Genomic DNA, 19,117 nt, shown 5'->3' on the forward strand with positions numbered 1-19,117 from the left:
CGCGTTATATCGGCCTTGTGTCATTTCCAATACAGAGCGAGGGCTTCTCTACGTTGTCTTCGTTTTCTCCATATCGTGCCATATCGGCATTGTTGTCTCCAATACGGAGCGAGGGCGTGGTTCCATCGTCTTTGCATTCCTCCTGTCGCGCCATTTCGGCATTTCTCCTCTTGTAATCTCCAATACGGAGCGAGGGCGCACTTCCATACTGTTTGTATTGTTCATATCGCGTCGTATCGGCATTTCTCTTTTCGTCCCTTCTCATGCCGTATGAGGCCTGTTGCATTTACAGATTTTTGCTATTTCAGCTGTTGTCCTTCTGGTTCTTGTATTTGCTTCTCTGGATGGCAAGGACAAAGAAAATTGCAAGAAAAGTGTATCTGGATAGGAAGGATAGTGGGGGTAGTTCAAATTTTGCTGAAGCTGGGCCATCACAGGTCCCAGAGCATTTTAACACAGAAATCCCCCCTACACCAGGTGTTGGCCTAACATCTTCCATGGAGTTAAAGAATTTCAGTGCAGTGAATGTTTCTTCTCCTGAAGTTGAGGAAGCAAAGGGTGAGACTTGCCCTGTGAAAGATTCATCCCCTACAATTGCACCTGAGCCTACATCTGCTGAAGCCACTGAACCTCCCAAGTCACAAAAGAGAAAGAGGAAGTCCTGGTTCTTCTATATGCAGAGATGTTTCAGTGATATCAAGAAAGCCCAGAGAGCTACACATCATGTCATTCCAAAGGCTGCTTTTATAAGAGTCGTTAAAGAGATCTTTGATAGATTGTCTCAAGTGGCAAATGTCTCTGGTCTAAATAAGAAGTGGCAACTCTCAGCCATTCTTGCCCTGCAAGAGGCCGCAGAAGATTTTGTTATTGATTTCATGAACGATGCTTACATTGCTGCCGCCCATGCTCATAGAATCACCCTTATGAATAAGGATTTCAGCATCATCAGCTGAATCAAGTATAGGTTCGATAAAGTGCTGAGGCCGTTGCGTTCCAATGATCAAAAAGACCTTGAAATCCTTAACATTCCCCCAAAATTGTCCAGGAAAGAGAAAAAGCTTAAGGTTGAGGATGTAACTCACCTTTACTCTACAAGGGGTGTCACCCAACAGGAGTCTTTCTTGAGTGAAAAAAATCAGGAGGTGTTGGAAACTGAAGACGAAGTTTACAAGAGGAAAGCTGCATCACTTGCTCCCGTCAACAGCAAGAGGATGGGCAAAGTGTATGGGCAGATACTTGTGAATGTTTTTGCGGAACCTGAGGAGGAATATCTTAGTATATCTCCCAAGGACAAGCCCATGTTGGAAAAAAGGAATGTCCAACTATCTGACTCCGTTGTTTTTTGTTGCATAATGTAAGGCTTATATTTTTTGTTTTTTTTAAACGTAAGTAAAGTCTTATAGGTTCAAGTATATTTTGGATGTAATTTGTATTGAATAGCTTTTGCTATTGACTGCAGGGCATTGGTCTCCTCTCTCACTCTCGATATCCATAGAACAATATATATTGTTGATCCACTTCTCTCTCTGGAACTATTTGCAAAATCACGTTCTAATATTTCACCATTTTTTCGTAGCTTCGATAGTGTGACAAGTTACCACATCTTTTTCCCTTATGTAGAAAGGTATTTTTCTTTTTCTATAGAGAAAGATTTATATTCATTTTCTTTCACCCTTTTGCTCACCTCTTTTATGAATTTGCAGAGGGCATTGGAGTCTCATCTACATTAATTGTCTTACAAGAGAATTTATCTTTATGAACTCTCTCAGCGGTGTTCATGGTCAAGCACGAATGTATGTTGAAAGAAAATTACTTACTTTGATTTTATTTACAAAAAATATTTTGGACTTACAAAGCTTCCTTTTGCAGTGCTGGTAGACTTGTTTCTACATTTTTGGATACTACATATGAGGATCTTGCTGATCCTCAAAGGCCTTATACGTTTCTTATACAAGAAGTTCCATTGCAAAGCGATGCGCATTCTTGTGGATGGAGAGTTATCTCAAATATTTGTAGAACAGTGGATTCAAAGTTGTTACAAATAGAAGGAGTGAATGTAAGCATTTGGGCTCTATGCGTAGCCCATATGCACTTCACAAGCACATATGTAGTGCATTTGGGCTTGATGCATAGCCCAAATGCACATGTGAGTGCATTTGGGCTACACATAAAGCCCAAATGCACTACATATGCACATTTGGGCTATGTATAGAGCCCAAATGCACATGCGTAGCGCATATGGGCTACAAAATGCCTATGTGTAGCCCAAATGCGCATGTGTAGCGCATATGGGCTACACAATGCGCATGTATAGCCCAAATGCGCATATGTAGCGGATTTGGGCTCTATGCGTAGTAAGCTGAAATGCGCTCATGTAGTGCATTTGGGCTCTATTCGTAGCCCATATGCGCTTCACATGTGCACATGTAGCGCATTTGGGTTGTATGCGTAGCCCAAATGCACATGTGAACGCATTTGGGCTATGCATAGAGCCCAAATGGGCTACTCATGCGCATATGGGCTATGCATAGAGCCCAAATACGCATGTGTAGCGCATATGGGCTACACAATGCCCATGTGTAGCCCAAATGCGCATGTGTAGCACATATGGGCTACACAATGCACATATGTAGCCAAAATGCATATGTAGCGCATTTGGGCTCTATGCATAGCCCAAATGTGCATGTGAGCACATTTGGGCTATGCATAGAGCCCAAATGTGCTACACATGCACATATGGGCTACGCATAGAGCCCAAATGCGCATGTGTAGCACATATGGGCTACCCAATACCTATGTGTAGCCCAAATGTGCATATGTAGCGCATTTGGGCTATATGCATAGCCCATATGCGCATGTGTAGCGCATTTGGGCTCTATGCATAGCCCATATGCACATGTGTAGGGCATTTGGGCTCTATGCGTAGCCCATATGCACTACACATGCGCATTGGGGCTACGCATAGAGCCCAAATGTGCATGTGTAGGGCATATCGGCTACACAACGTGCATATGTAGCCCAAATGTGTATATGTAGCGTATTTGGGCTCTATGCGTAGCGCATTTGGGCTACGCATAGAGTCCAAATGTGCATGTGTAGTGCATTTGGGCTCTATGCATAGCCCAAATGCGCTCATGTAGCGCATTTGGGCTCTATGTGTAGCCCAAATGCGCATGTGTAGCGCTATGGGCTACACAATGTGCATATGTAGCCCAAATGCACATATGTAGCGCATTTGGGCTCTATGCGTAGCGCATATGTGCTACACATGCACATTTGGGCTAATGGGCTCTATGCGCATGTAACAAATGTAGTGGATTTGGGCTCTATGCGTAGCGCATTTGGCCTCTCTCCTCGAAGAGTAACAAGCGGATTCATCCAAGGAAGATAGGAAGGATGAGGTCTAGAATTCCCTTCCCCCTTTTCCTATCATTCTTGGATGGAGCCCAAGATCTAGCTTTGTCATTTTTGGTAAAGCATTCATTCTCTTTCTTTTCAATTAAAAACACTCACCTTAAATCCCCTGTGGGAGCCCTCGATTAGGGTGGTCAAAAAATGGGTTTTTCACTCTTCGTACAAAGGAGACTCTGTCAAAATTTTGGCAAGAGGTGAGGGGTGGGGTTGAGATAGGTCTTCTTCTCTTGAGAGGCTGGAGTCATTGAGAGTCCCCATTTCATTCGTACCGACCCTCTCCTTGGGCTTCACATCAAGCGTCTCCATTTCCTTCGACTCAGTGGCCCTCTCCTTGGGCTTGTAAAGAATTGAGAGGGTCACACAGAGTACAAAACATGGCTATTCGCTCTTTAGAATGGGTATGTAAATCAAGACGAGTTCAACACGGTGGTTGGGACTCTTCAAGCCGTAAGTTAATATTTAATAATTACAAAACATGTGGATGACCATTTGGATGGGTCCTACATGGACCCATCCAAATGGTCATCCATATTATTTTGTTAAAATGCAAAAAAATATTACCAATATTTTTACCGTGCTAATTACTGCATTTATTGGTGATTATCCATTACCGCATTTATTGCCTCACTTATTACCACCTGCGCAATTACTAGTGGGTCTCCCATAAATTCCTATGTCTTCGTGGTGGTCATATGCCTTTCCTCTTCTCTTACATCCCTATAGCTTGACCCTATGGCCATAGGGGTTGCTAGTGGGTCTCCTATACATTCCTATGTCTCCGTGGTCATATGGGTTTCCTCTTATCTTAGAAATGATTCAAGATATATGCAACTTGTTAGTGAAGATTCCCAATATCTTGACCCTATGGCCCTTATAGGGGTTGCTAGTGGTCACTCAAACATTGGGTTTTCTCTTCACATTTTAACGTGAAGAATCCCTGTATCTTGATCCTATGGCCTAAGAGCCATAGGGGTTGCTAGTGGGTCTCCCATATAATCCTATGTCTCTGTGGTCATATGGGTTTCCTCTCCTCCTACAAATGATTCAAGATATATGCAACGTGTTGGTGAAGACTCTCTATGTCTTGACTCTATGGCCTAAGGGCCATAAGGGTTGCTAGTGGTCACTCAATCTTTGGGTTTTCTCCACATCTTAACGTGAAGAATCCCTATATCTTGACCCTATGGCCTAAGGGCCATAGGGGTTGCAATTGGGTCTCCTATACATTACTATGTCTCTGTGGTGATATGGGTTTCCTCTTCTCCTACAAATGATTCAAGATATATGCAACTTGTTAGTGAAGACTCCCTATCTCTTGACCCTTAAGGGCCATAGGGGTTGCTAGTGGTCACTCAAACATTGGGTTTTCTCTTCACATTTTAACGTGAAGAATCCCTATATCTTGACCCTAGGGTTGCTAGTGGGTCTCCCATACATTCCTATGTCTCCGTGGTGGTCATATGGCTTTCCTCTTCTCCTACAAAAGACTGAAGAATCCCTATATCTTGACCCTATGGCCTTAAGGCCCTAGGGGTTGCTAGTGGGTCTCCTATACATTTCTATGTCTCCGTGGTCATATGGGTTTCCTCTTCTCCTATAAATGATTCAAGATATATGCAACTTGTTAGTGAAGACTCCCTATATCTTGACCCTATGGCCTAAGGGCCATAGAGGTTGCTAGTGGTCACTCAAACATTGGGTTTTCTCTTCACATTTTAACGTGAAGAATCCCTGTATCTTGACCCTATGGCCATAGGGGTTGCTAGTGGGTCTCCTATACATTCTTATCTCTGTGTGGTCATATGGGTTTCCTCTTCTCCTACAAATGATTCAAGATATATGCAACGTGTTAGTGGAGACTCCCTATGTCTTGACCCTTAGGCCATAGGGGTTGTGCTAGTGGTCACTCAAACTTTGGGTTTTCTCTTCACATTTTAACGTGAAGAATCCCTATATCTTGACCCTATGTTGGGTCTCCTATACATTCCTATGTCTCCATGGTGATATGTGTTTTGATTCAAGATATATGCAACTTATTAGTGAGGACCCCCTATCTCTTGACCCTATGGCTTGGGCCATAGGGGTTGCTAGTGGGGTCACTTATTAGGAAAACTTTGGACCTCAAAAGGGCCTTGTAAGGGGGGACTAATGAGAATTTCATTTGATGTTTGTGTAACCCTTATCATGATTTCTTTTCACTAACTTATAACATTTATTCTTATAGTGTAGAGACTATCCTGATTCATATGTTTGGTGGATAAGGGAGAGATGCATTGAGTTAATTCTGGACAAGGCAATCACACCATATGATCCTGACTCCCCTCTTCCTCCCAAAACTTCAATGGCCAAGGGCACAAGCAAGGGAAAGGGTAAGGACAATGGCAATGGTAAGGGTAAGGGCAAGGGCAAAGGCAATGGGACCACTGCTGCAGAGTCTAAAAAAAAAGGAATGCCAATGCTTTCTCCTCTGAAATTTGATCCATCCCCTGTTAAGCCCCAAGAAAAGAGACTACCTGTAAAGGTGAAATTCTTTCAACAATCAAAGAAAGGCCCTGTGAGAAAAAATATATTTGAAGAAATCAATAAAGAATCAAAATAACAAACATAAGCATACACGAGCCTTATTATTTTGGCTTTGTACATTTATATGAAATTTTTGTACCTCATGGTGTAATGAAAATTTTCACTTGTAAGTCAAATGTAATGTTCATTTTATTTATATACATTCCAAAGGCAACTTGCTTCATGATAGCTTATGAGTTCCCACTAAAAAATATCTTAAGGACAGTCTATTAAGATAAATTCTTGCAAAGTTTTCATTCTCAAGGCTCAAAACTCACAATTGTGGGAGACAAACAACTCGTACAAGAGAAAGAGCACTCGGCTCTTTTACCAATTGTTATGCCATTCACTTTGAACTTATATCTAGGGGATGTATTGTCTAGAAATTCCAAGGTGTCCCTCACATCTTTCAGACTCCAATTGGAAGTAACATTCACATTCTTTACTTCTTCATGCGGCAAAACATGAACCGCAAGTTTATATTGTGTACAATCTGTATCGGAATCCAAGGGAACCCAAATACCCAATCTTAGTTTGTATCTCCTGTAATCAAATCCCAAAGCAAGAGTTTGGCGAGGGATACTATAAGCCAAATCCAAGGATTGAGGGCATGCACTGCATCTCAAGATATCACCCTTATGGTCGCACTCTCTAAATTTCCAATGCGTCCCTATAGTGTTGTCCAAATCCTCTTCCAAAAAGTTTCTACTTAGCCAGGATACCTTCGTTCTTTGTAAATATGCTGTTTTGAAGCAAGCCACGAAGATATGGAGGGGTACAAACCAAGATCCTTCCAGCTGTCATGGACTTTTTAATATCCTGAGATATTTTGAATTTGAAACTCTACACTGTTACCTTGTCAGGAATCTCCCAGTTTAGAGATGAAAGACTTGGCAATGGCAAATCTTTGATATTCCCATACCTATCCGCTTTAGAGGGAGCCACATACTGTGCATAATATATAAAAACCTTGCATTCACTAAAAAAAGACACAGTTTGATTGGCATAAATAATGTCTGCCAATACCTTATGAATGGCATGGAAAGTCCCACTTAGGCTTTCCACAAGTTGCCATTCAATACTTGTTGACAGAAAGATATCTATAATGACGAACCGTTTGTTAGAACTTGCATAAATGGAAAAGAATTATATACATTATTCAACTAATAACTTACAATGTGTTTGTTAGGGAACACGATCGTTTGGAGGCAAGTGCATATCCTTGGCCATGTAAACATGTTGCACCTTGACAAACTAGCCTTCAGGCATAATTTTGAAGGCAATGATACACCCCTTCCAGTGATGTTTTATATCATCTCGTTTTCTTCTTTTCACCTTATGAGAGCCCTTGCAAGATGGCAGCATGGTAACCCAATCATTTACAGCAAAGGTTTTGGGCTCAAAATTTCCATGTGCTCCCTGGCTATAGACTGTGCAAGAGTGTATTAAATGAGAAGGGCACCTAGAGGAAGCCATGAAAAGAATGAAAGTGCAGAGAAAGAAGCTCAAAGAGGGGTGAATAAACTAAAAAGTAGCACCAAGAACACAAATGAGTATGTATTGGGCGCCAAAAACAATATTGAAAGATCTCCCGACTTTCAAAAAACTCATTATTAATTTCATCACATCTCTGTCATGTATTTTGTCAGATTTGTAAGTAAATAACGTCTTTGGGACTCCAAAACATGTCAGACTTTAGGGGTTTTGGATAAAAAAGAAGAGAGAATCACGAAATGGACTCCACTATCTCTAAAAAAGAGGAGACAACAATACCATATTCTTGCACACGTGGCGAACTCTCTTTGGCCCTTTCCTTAATCCCGTGATTAACAAAAGTGCATTTTTTGAAGTGTTTTTGGCCCTAATGGTTATAAAAAACTGTTCATCAAAGTTTAAAACATTTATTCTCACAGCCATTGATTTCAGATAGGCATATTAAGTGGGCCACATTTATTCAAAGTTTTCAACCAATTCTTCAATACCATCTTGGTCAGATGCTTTGAGTAGAAAGCCAACTCTTAATCACCTACTATCGGTCATTCATGGTATTTCATTTGAATCTATGCATGACACTTATGCACTTTATGATGATTTTAAGCATATTTGGACTCAAATGAATCAACCCAATGCACAATCAATTGTTGATTACTCTATTCAAGACAAATTTCTCTATTTTCAAAAGAAATTGTGCATCTCTAAACCATTTCAAAACCCTCTCATAGAGAAATTGCATAATCCACCTTATGCGGGCCATAGAGGTGTAGCAGCCACATTTCAAAATCTATCTCGTGACTTCTTTTGGCCTCTTATGAAACAAGATGTCAAATCCTTTGTTGCTGAATGTTTGATTTGTCAAAAGGTTAAGTCTACCATAAGCAAGAAGTTAGGGTTACTCCATCCACTCCCTATTCCCGAGAGACCTTGGGAACATATTTTTGTTACGTTGTTTCCTCTAACGATGCATAAGCATGACATGATTTGGACCATCATAGATCGTTTTAGCAAACAGGCTTATTTCATTCCTTGTAATAAGAAATTGTCTGCACCTCAAGCCGCTAACTTATTTTTGAAGCATGTGTTCACTCACCATGGGTTACCTAAGGTAATAGTATATGATAGAGATTCCACGTTTTGTAGTGCATTTTGGCAAACTTTATTCTCTAATCTAGGTACTACCTTAGACTATTCTACTACATTCCATCCACAATCCAATGGTCAGAGTGAGATCACTAATCGCACAATCATTGATTTGCTCAAAGCTTATGTTCATACACAACCAAAAAGGTGGGATGACTACATACACATTTTGCAATTTGCATACAATAACACCACTCATTCTGCTACTAGAAAAGCACCTTTTGAAATAGTATATGGTCACACACTCCCTACACCTGTTACACAATTATCAAATACTATTCCTACTGCTGACAATTTAACTGTTGATTTTGATAAAATTTATGCTCATGTTCGTGCTGCCATTTCCCTCTCACAAGAATTGTTTACTCGTCAAGCTAATAAGCACAGGAAGCCTTATCTTTTTAAGACAGGAGATTATGTGATGCTTCACATTCAAAAGCGTCGTATCAAAAGTGTTGACACTAACCCCTTTGTGAAGCTAGCACCATGATTTTATGGACCTTTCAAAGTCATTCACAAAATTAATGATGTTGCATATCGTCTTGAATTGCCTAATCATTGGAAGATACATAATTCTTTTCATATTAGTCTCTTGAAACCTTTTAAGGGTACTGCTCCATCTCATCCTATATATGATGAAGCTCCTCAATTGGTGGATCAAGAGGAACAACTACTCCCTGATGCTATAGTAGACCATGAGACTACCACCACACGTGTTGGTTTTGTGTATAACCATTATCTTGTGACTTTTAAGAACCATCCTAGAGAAGATGCTAAATGGTTTCCCTAAACGTTTTTCCGTACTTATCCCGAACTTCTGGACTGTTATAATCACACACTAGATAGTTGTGAGTGAAGCAACTGAGGACAGTTGCTATCCTGGGTAGGAGGGATGTTATGGGGTGTCTGTACCCTCCTAGTGTGTAACATCCATGGTTAATGGGCGCTATACTCTTATGGATAGCTGGATTGAATTGATCGATTTACTGTTTGTTGTTGGTGTATTGAATACTAATTGTGTGTGATGGACAACTGTAGGTTGGAGAGAGTGATAATGAAGTGAAGGGCAGGATCGGCGGATGGCGGGAACACATTGTGGACGGCTTACTAGCGGCCGAGATTACCCAGATTTTTATTATGACTATGGTTAATAGTCACTTGTAAATAAATACCCTAAGAGGGTGCACTTGTAAATAGCCTTGAGATAAACAGATAAGACATACAATAAAAATAGGAGCTTGCTTTTGGGATAAAAGCTCCTTCTTGTAAATAAAGAAGCCCCTTGTCGTGCACCCTAGTTTTGGCACAAAGGGCACCCTTTAATATATAAATACTCAAGATGGAAAGGGTGCCGCCATTTGGAGGGGGAGATTGAACCCATTCTTGTGTTGATGCTTTTATTTGATCTTTACCCTATGTTACACCCTATGCATGGAGATTTCAATTGTTATGCTTGATCTTTGTGCAATCTTGTGTAAGTTTGTGCGTACTTGAGGGATCTTGTCCCTTTCAAAGTTAATGAACTTAGAGTTTCCTAGAGAACTATGCAAATTTAATAGTATGAATTTTCTTACTCAGAAATTACCTCCTTGGAGTTTTTCGCTCTCGGAAGGTTGACATACCCGAATTTGAGTAAGAAATGAAAGTTTCTCTTCCAAACTATTGTGGATAAGGAGAAAGAATGTAAGTGGAATTAGCACGAAAGGAAAAAATGTGAAAACTTTCCACTCTAGGAGCACCGAGAATGTAAGAAATTTAGCAAGTCCTCAAAAGAGGGGTAAAACACATTTTTAGCACATTCTCAGCCAATCAAACAAAGAACTACAAGAAGAGAGGTGCCTCTTGTTGCTAAAATGAGCCCTACATAGTCACCTGGCCCTCTAGAGGCTAAAATAAGCCCTATACAGTCACCTGGCCCCCTAGAGACTATATAAAGACCCCCTACCTACATCATTGCCTAACCCATACGGAAGAGAAATCTTGTTTGGCAACCTCTATTTAATCATTTTTGCTAGTAGGAAAACCTAATTTATCATTTTTCGCTAGTAGAATATGTAAATTTTCTCTTTTATTTATTCAAACTAGAGATTCTTTACTCTAGAAACATAAATACTCACTCCTCTTTACATGGATTATATATATATAAATTTATTTTTTGAAAAAAGGCTTAATTTTATTTTTAATTGAGAAGGTAGTGTCGTTATAATGATGAAATTTCGGGAAATCTAATTAAAGAGTTACTTTAGAAAATTGAGTAGGGGACTAGGAGAAGATAAATAGATGTGTAATTATGGAATTTAAAATTCTAAAATTAGTGAAAAAATAACATAGAATTTATGGGGAAATTAACTAAACACTTAATTAAGCTAAGAGGATTTGTTAATCACTTCCTCTCACTTAGTATAACCTAGGATAACTTTCCCCTTAATTTGTGAATTAAGAGTATAGAGAATTTTCTAATTTAATGAGCTTTTAGGAATAAATTTATTAGGGAAATTATTTAGAAGAGTTGGAAAATTATGAAATTTGGAACTGAGGCCTCTTAACACCTATAATGTTGATTTGCTCCTTGGTGCTCAATATTGAAATAGACATAAGCTAGCTTGATCTCTATGTTCTTCTTCTCTTGTAATGAATTGATTCACTTGAGCCTTAGATTTGTCACCTTGATTTGCTTTAGGATTATATCTCACTATTTGAGATCCAACATTAGACTGACTTTCATTACCCTTGAATGCTCCTTGAGGTCCTCTAAATCCACCTATTTTTTGATGTGCTATTGCTAGAAGTTCCTTTGGGAAAGATTCATAAAATTCTAGAAGCTAGAGGATTAGTTCGATCTGAGAAGCCTTTATTGGGGTTAGGTTCTTGGTTGAAGTTCTTGTTAGGGTCCCAAGAGTTGTGAACATTTGAAGGATTTAGGTTTGAGGGATGACGTAGATTAGGGTTTGGAGGACAATCTCTAGCACAATGTCTTGGATCAAGACAATTAAGGCACAAATTCTCTATGAAGGCCTTCTCTTTAAGGAAAATAGGTAGCTAACTTATCTCCCATTGAGGATTAGATTTGAAGCTGGAATGATTCCACTTAACATCCCAATTTGGTAGAGGTTCCTCCTTGCACTTCTTGGTTAAATTCACTTCTTACTTCATTGGCTTCCCACCATCCAATACGTCTATGAAAGTAGCCAATCAAAGAGATCGCAAATGAGAATTCAATGGAGGGTTCAAAGCTATAATGAATCTAGCCACCTTGACTTCTTAAGTCATTCTTGGAGGTGCATATTGCAATAAGATGAGGAAGTGATGATAATATCCCTCCAAATCATTAGGGGAACTTTGAGGTCATTTTTTTGCCTTTTAGCATGTAGAGAGAGAGTGCTCTTAGCCAATGAGAGGAGAGATTACGCTATGGAATCTTTCTTTTTGAAAATAAGAAGTGCATTTCTTTTGCTAATTTTATTTAGGGGCAAATTCGTGAAAGGGTCTTTTTCATGTCAGAAGCTCACCTTTTTTCTCCTCTAGCTCTTCCTTTTTCACCCCCAAACCATCATGACAAATGTCGAGCTCAGCCTTCTCTCTTCACGAGGCCACCTACTTTCTTTAGAGCCAAAAGGCCCCCCCCTCCCCTCTTTCTCGCCATTTTGAATTTTGTTGTTCCCCCTTCTCCTTCTCTTGCTCATTCTTCTTCTTCATTTTTTGGCTATAGAAAACTATGCCAAATCTAAACGTCCTAGTACCTCCATTGAATATATATCCACATATAATACATTTGATATGCAGGAGGGTAGATGGATTCCTATTACCATAGCTAAGGGTAGTTGGATAACTATGCAACAAAACAGGAGAAAGAAATAGATAACCACCAATCCATTCATTTCGTGTTGGAAAGGAAGAGTGAAGGATTTTAGACACGGCTCAAACATGAAGACAATCAAAGAGGTGCTGGTACAACATGTTTTTATGCATATCATCTTCAACCAAATACCTGGGATCTTCCTTTACACAGGCCTAACTATAAGTTCTCTTTGCATGTTAAAACTGAAGTTAGATTTATGATTTTATAGATTTATAGCATTTAGCTTTTGATGTTGTAGATTTATATCCCTCCAACTTAGAGGAATGGCAGCCAGTGGAGTGTATTGTTGATATTATTGATGTTTTTCATGCCTCTGTTGGAGAGGAACTCTATAAAGGAAGAACAAGAGGGTCCCTTGCAGAGAATGGTGTGCTCTTTTATGACCATTTCTATGTCTCTCCTAACTCACAAGGATCATGGGGTTCTCTGACCAAGCTTCCACTTCCTGATTTTGGGTGTGAGGAGTGGCCTTTACCAAATTCTAACACAAGCGAGTGCTATAGATGTAAGCTATTCAATGAACTTCAGAGATGTATGAAACCTAATATTGCCAGTAAACAGAGTAAAATTGTCCTCTTCATGCCTATCCTTGTGTTTGTAGACTTCTTCTCTAATATGCAAGCTAGAAGGTGTAAAACTTTGTTCTCAGTGAGAAGCTTGCAAGCAAAAAATGTTCTTCAGTTTGTTGATGAAGGCTGGGACACAAAAGTAGTTAGTGGAATCACATGTAAGGTGCATCAAGAGTCAATTTCTTGCAAGTATATGGTTGCTACACAAAACTTCATTTTGACGTTTTATTATAGTAGATGGCACCATGTGGGTGGTGTCCTATTCCCTCTAGACCAAGACATGGAAGATTTTGGCGTGAATCCAGTCATTGATCTTGATTTGTGGCTCAACAATGAAGTTATCACTATTTTAAAGATAAGGGCCATGTGTACATTGCAACAAGTGAGACAGAATCTTCTAAATGAAGAAATTGAATTGCCAAATTCATTTGCTTTCAAAGTGGATGACAAAAAGGCAAGTTTTTTTTACACTAACATTAATGTTCTTAACATTTCATACTAGCATGCATATCTTCTTACTTTACACTCTTTGCAAGTCTCTAAAAGGAGTGAAAGGAATATAAGATGCAAAGACATCCAAAATGCTGTTGTTTAAGTAATTAGGTAAAAGAAACATGAAAACATAATTAGATTGATTTCTTCAAAGACTTACATATCAAAATACTTTGAATTATATTTACAAGTGCAAACTTTTGTTTGCCTTTTCTGTAGGAGATTACATATCTCGGATTAAGAAGGTTGCTGGAGATTACTATCAAGGATTTACAAAATGCTAGAGATAAACAAAAAACTTCCACCTAAATGTAACCCAAAAGGGAAAATGGATGTACAAAGTATTTTTTTAATGAGAAGAGTCAATCTATTTCTTGTGTCTTGGACTCATCCTGGTAGAGGCAGGTATTGGCTTTGAAGGCGTGCTTGGTGGTGTTCTCTCTTCGGCCTTTCTTGCTTTCTTCTTTTGCTTCACCTTCTTATCCTTCTTCTCCTCCTCTTTCTTCTCCTCCTGTTGTTGTTTCTTCTCCTCCTCCTCTTCTTTGTCCTCCTCCTTCTCTTCTTTCTTCTCCACTTCTTTCTCTTCCTTCTTCTCTTCTTTCTCCTCCTTCTTCTCTTCTTTGTCCTCCTCCTTCTCTTCTTTGTCCTTCTTCTTCTCTTCTTTCTCTTTCACCTCTTCTTTCTCCTTCTCCTCCTCTTCTTTCTCTTTCTGCTTCTTCTTTCTCCTTCTGCTCCTCCTCCTTCTCCTCCTTCTGCTCCTCCACTTTCTCCTCTCTAGCTTTTCTGGATTTCCTTGGAGTCCTTGGCTTCTTAGGAGTAGGGACCTTCTCCTTCTCATCCTGCTCCTTGGAGGTCCCTGCCGTCCCTTCTCTTTTGCCCTTTCTCTTCCTCTTCTTTTGCTTCTGTAGGGGGAAATTATTCACAACCATTGTTACAATGATTTTGGCTCTTACAAGCCAGACTTGTGTATCATTGTAACAATCCAAGGAAAACTGGCCAAAACAAGAAAAGGGGGTTAGAAAGTAAGAGGGTTGTAAAAATAAGTGTAGAATTTTTTTGCATTACAAAAGAGGTGGATTGAAATACTCACTTTTATATTCTTCTGTTCATTGTCATAAATGAACTTAATCATCCTCTCAGCATTTATAACAACCCTCCCTCCATCCACATGAGTGGGAGTCAGATTGGATTGGACACTGCATGAATAAGGAGAAATTAGACTACTCTTAAGAAAGGCAAAAAACCATGATTGTATAACATAACTAAGAGATCAAGGTACCTTGATTTGGTGATGCTCAACTGTAGATAAGATTGGACGCATTGGTGGACAACTCTCCAGAAGCTACATGAATTTCATTGCACATCCATACAAAAAACTTTTATATTCTTCTGTTCATTATCATAAATGAACTTAATCATCCTCTCAGCATTTATAACAACCCTCCATCCACATGAGTGGGAGTCAGATTGGATTGGACACTACATGAATAAGGAGAAATTAGACTACTCTTAAGAAAGGCAGAAACCATGATTGTATAACATAACTAAGAGATCAAGGTACCTTGATTTGGTGATACTCAACTGTAGATAAGATTGGAGGCATTGGTGGACAACTCTTCAGAAGCTACATGAATCTCATTGCACATCTATACAAAACAAAACAATCAATGTATTAGAAATTAGTGGTTGACCTAATATAGTATTTGAGGTAACCATAGTGAAGGTTTTATGAAATTGCTTACAGTTTTGCTATACCATGTGATCCTCTCATAGAATTGAGATAAAAACATTTCTTGTCAACTATGTCTATGATAATAAGACTCCAATGGCTTCCGTAAATCATTATTAGTTGTAAATGTTAGACTCCAATGGCTTTTGGAAAATCTATATCAGTCTTGTAATTACAGAAGCTTTGGTTAAAAGGACTTACCCTTCATTATAGGGCAGTAAGACCACTTCAAGGGTCTCCATATCAATTTTGGCCACCCAGTGCTTAAATGAAGCAGCCTCAGTGTCCATCCTCCTGAGATACACTGATATGGAGGGATCAATAACCTCCACCTTTGTTGCACTCCCAGCTGGAAACTATGCATCATTACCCTTCAAGAACTTAGACATTCAAATAAGATGGGATTTTGATATTGTGAAATAAAAGAATAAAAAATATTTAGCATAAGACTTCTCCTACCTCAATGATTCTAGCACAATGGTGTCATTTATCTCCCTCTTGATGTCCCTAAGTAGTGTCAGGCACTCATGGTCCAAGAAAATGTAGTCCTCTCTCTTCACAATATCATCTGGAGGGAAGGCAACTACAAGGAATCCATCTACATCAACTTTGGTGAAAAGTACCTTCATTTCCTACTCCAGGTAGGCTAGCTGCTCTTCACTCTTCTCCATTGCCTTTCTCTCTTCTTTCATCCCCCTCCTTGCATCCTGCTTAGGTTTGCCTCTTATGTCCCCCTTCCTCATCTTTGTACTTGACCTCCTCCTCATTGGATTTTTTATCCTCTGGCTTTGGTTTCCTCCATGGAGGTATATTCAATATGTTGAAGGTCTTTTCATCCCTGAATGGTACGGGCTTAAGAAATTTACTAAATCTATACATCAGTCTTCTAAGGACAACCATGTCCTTATCCATGAGAGTGACTCTATGAGCATGGGCAACACAAATGTAAGAGTCCTGGAAAAAGTCAATGATGAAATCTTTAGCTGCCTCCTGGAGACAATCAAGGGCTGATCTCTGCCATCTCATGGAAATACTCCTTGGTCACAGATCTGCCTACATAGCCTTTGGAAAGGTAGCCTTGGTATTGCAAGGTTCAATGCTTTCACTGCCCTCCTTATCGCTCTAAGGGAGGTGACATACTTTTTGAACTTTCGCTTTGTCATGGGTGGCTTCTTCTTTTCCTGGCTCTAATCCTTGTATATCTTGGCTCGTATGCCTCTAGGGTCAACCTTTTCCTTCCTTGCAGTTGCTTTGTTCTAGCCATAGCAAAGAAGTGTTGATGAGCTATGCGAAATCAATTCACAAGGAGATAGAGGTGCCCTTCCTAATTTGCGCACATTATCAATGTGAAAGAATATATCTAAAAGCAAAGGAGGTAAAGAATAGCAATGTAAGTGGCAAAGCTTAGCCTTGGGGAAGAAAAATTTCCATTGATGAGTAGTGCTAAATCTATGTAAAGAAAATGGCGAGCCTTCTTCTAAATTCGCGTAGCTCGTGAATGGGCAAAAATATGTTATTTAGTGGGTGCGGGCTAGGGAATAGGTTGAATATGGGCCTTGCTAAGCAATGAGGGTGAAAAACAGACAGTTGATGAGCTGTGCGAATTCAATAGTGAACAAGGGTGGAGTGTCCTTCTTAATTCGCGTAGCTCATCAATGAGAAATAGTATGGTTTTTAGAGGGTGTGAGTTGGACTTGCTTGGCAATAAGTGTGAATCAGGATATGTTGATGAGCTGTGTGAATTCAATGGAGAAGGTGGGGGGAGTGTCCTTCTAAAATCGCGTAGCTCATCAATAGGTGTGTGTGCAATGTATGTGTATAGGCAAGAAAATGGAATTCGAAATAGGAAGGTATGGGTTGGAATGGAGAGAATATAAAGTAATACTGCCCTTCTCCTCACCTTTTTATAGGTGAGAAATGTGACGGTTGCCTCACACATGTGGCGCCTTGGGAAATGTGCTACACACGTGTGAGGCAACGGTCACATTTCTCACCTATAAAAAGGAAAAGGATTTTATGATGACACTTTACATTTTTCATCATTCATATCTTGCCCATTTTCATCCACAATAACACTCCACACACACACACATACACCTCTTGGCCTTTCAGGCATATGAATCTCTATTGACGAGCTGCGGGAATTCTTCAAATAGCTTTTTTGAGCTTCCCTTCTATTTTTGCGCGGCCCATCAATAGTTAACTATCAAGATTTCATGCCCATTAGCTTTCAGTATTCCAATTACACCCAAGATTTCATGCCCATTAGCCTTCAGTATTCCAATTACAACCCTTAAAGCATATTTTTTTACCATTGTTGAGCTGCGTGAATTCTTCATATAGATTTTTTGAGCTTCCCTTCTATTTTCGCATAACTCATCAATAGTTAACTACTAAGACCTTTTCCAAGATTTCATGCCCATAATCCTTACATATTCCAATTACACCTCTTATAGCATATTTTTTTTACCATTGTTGAGCTATTCGAATTCCTCATATACCTCTTTTTACCTTCCCTTCCATTTTTGTGCAGCTCAATAATATCTACCTTTCCTCAAGATTTAAAAGGATGAGTAAGAGGAAGCTCTCATTTGCAGATCTAGAGGTTGAGGATGTTGAAGATGCTCCAAAGGTCAAAGTTTTTGAATTTCTTATGAGTACTGGAAATGTATCTAAATTGTCAAGTATAGGCCAGATGTTCAACACACCAATGGACCTCAATTATCTCCTTCAATCCCTTTCAAATAGGTTCATGGATTTGTTAGAGGTATTTCTCCTCTTCACAAGGGATCATAGGGTTGATAATTATGTCCACTTCTCAGATGTTGTTGAGGCAAGCTATATCTCTAAGTCATCTTCCTGTCCCCACAAGTGGAATCTCCTTGAAAATGATTTCAAGAGGATATTGGAGAAATGTGAGTGGCATGTCAATGGTAATTACCAGATTCTAGAAAAGAATATGGCACTTCTTGTATTCTTTCAATGGATATCAGAGAGTCTTCCCAAATCTGAAGCAAAGGGAGAGGTAGAGACAGCTGATGTTGAGGCACAGGAGGTTGATGATGCAGCTGAGGAGTTTCAAAAGGAACAAGAAGAGAGGAGAACTTGAAGGGTTTTTGATATTGCAAAATTCAAGACCCATAATTTAACCAAGGTTGAGCAGAATATCAATGATGATGATATTGACTTAGAAAACCCTTTGCAGGCTATTCCAACATTTCCAAGCTACAGAATCAACAACAAAGATTATGTCCTGCTCAATAACATACAACATCTTTATGACTTGAGGGAAGACTATTGTTTAACCATCCTTGCAAAGTGGGGCCAAAATGATAGAGGCTTTATAGATAGTTCAATAGATCCCATCTCTACATTGGATACCCAGGGTGATAATTTTATTGGACAAAGCTATAGTAGGGCAATATTTTTTAGATCTTTGTGTGGCTTATGAAAGCAAAGGCCTTCCATTAGAAGAGGAATTTCAAGAAATTCAAAGGAGACAAATATTCAAGATTTGGGATTTTAAAATGCTCAGGAAATAGTGCCACAAGAGACTCAACCAAAGAACTCAATAAATCTTCACTCAACTGAGCTGATAGAAAATGATGAAAATCCACAGGTATAAGTTTGTATTTGATATTTTTTCACATGAAGGATTGAAACAAAGTATCTAAATTAAGATTTTTATTTTTGTAGATTGACATTGAAGACCCAAATAAGTTCTTGGGGAGAGCAAAAGGTTCAAGGCCCATGGCACAGGCAGAAATCAAAGCTTGGGTCACTACATAGGTGACATAAATACATATACAGTTATAATTTACCACAATAAATTTAGCACAAATCCAGGAGTTCCAT

At 39.3% G+C, this 19,117-nt stretch overlaps 1 pseudogene; it reads left to right on the forward strand.

The window, feature by feature from the left end:
• Window positions 1–344: 344 nt before the first annotated feature.
• LOC148023342 (uncharacterized) lies at window positions 345–18,371 on the forward strand (annotated as a pseudogene).
• The last annotated feature ends 746 nt before the right edge of the window (window positions 18,372–19,117 follow it).

The sequence above is a fragment of the Lygodium microphyllum genome, chromosome 16, assembly GCF_053477565.2.
Source record: "Lygodium microphyllum isolate KBCC chromosome 16, Lygodium_microphyllum_v1.1.10, whole genome shotgun sequence".
Taxonomy (NCBI): Eukaryota; Viridiplantae; Streptophyta; class Polypodiopsida; order Schizaeales; family Lygodiaceae; genus Lygodium; species Lygodium microphyllum.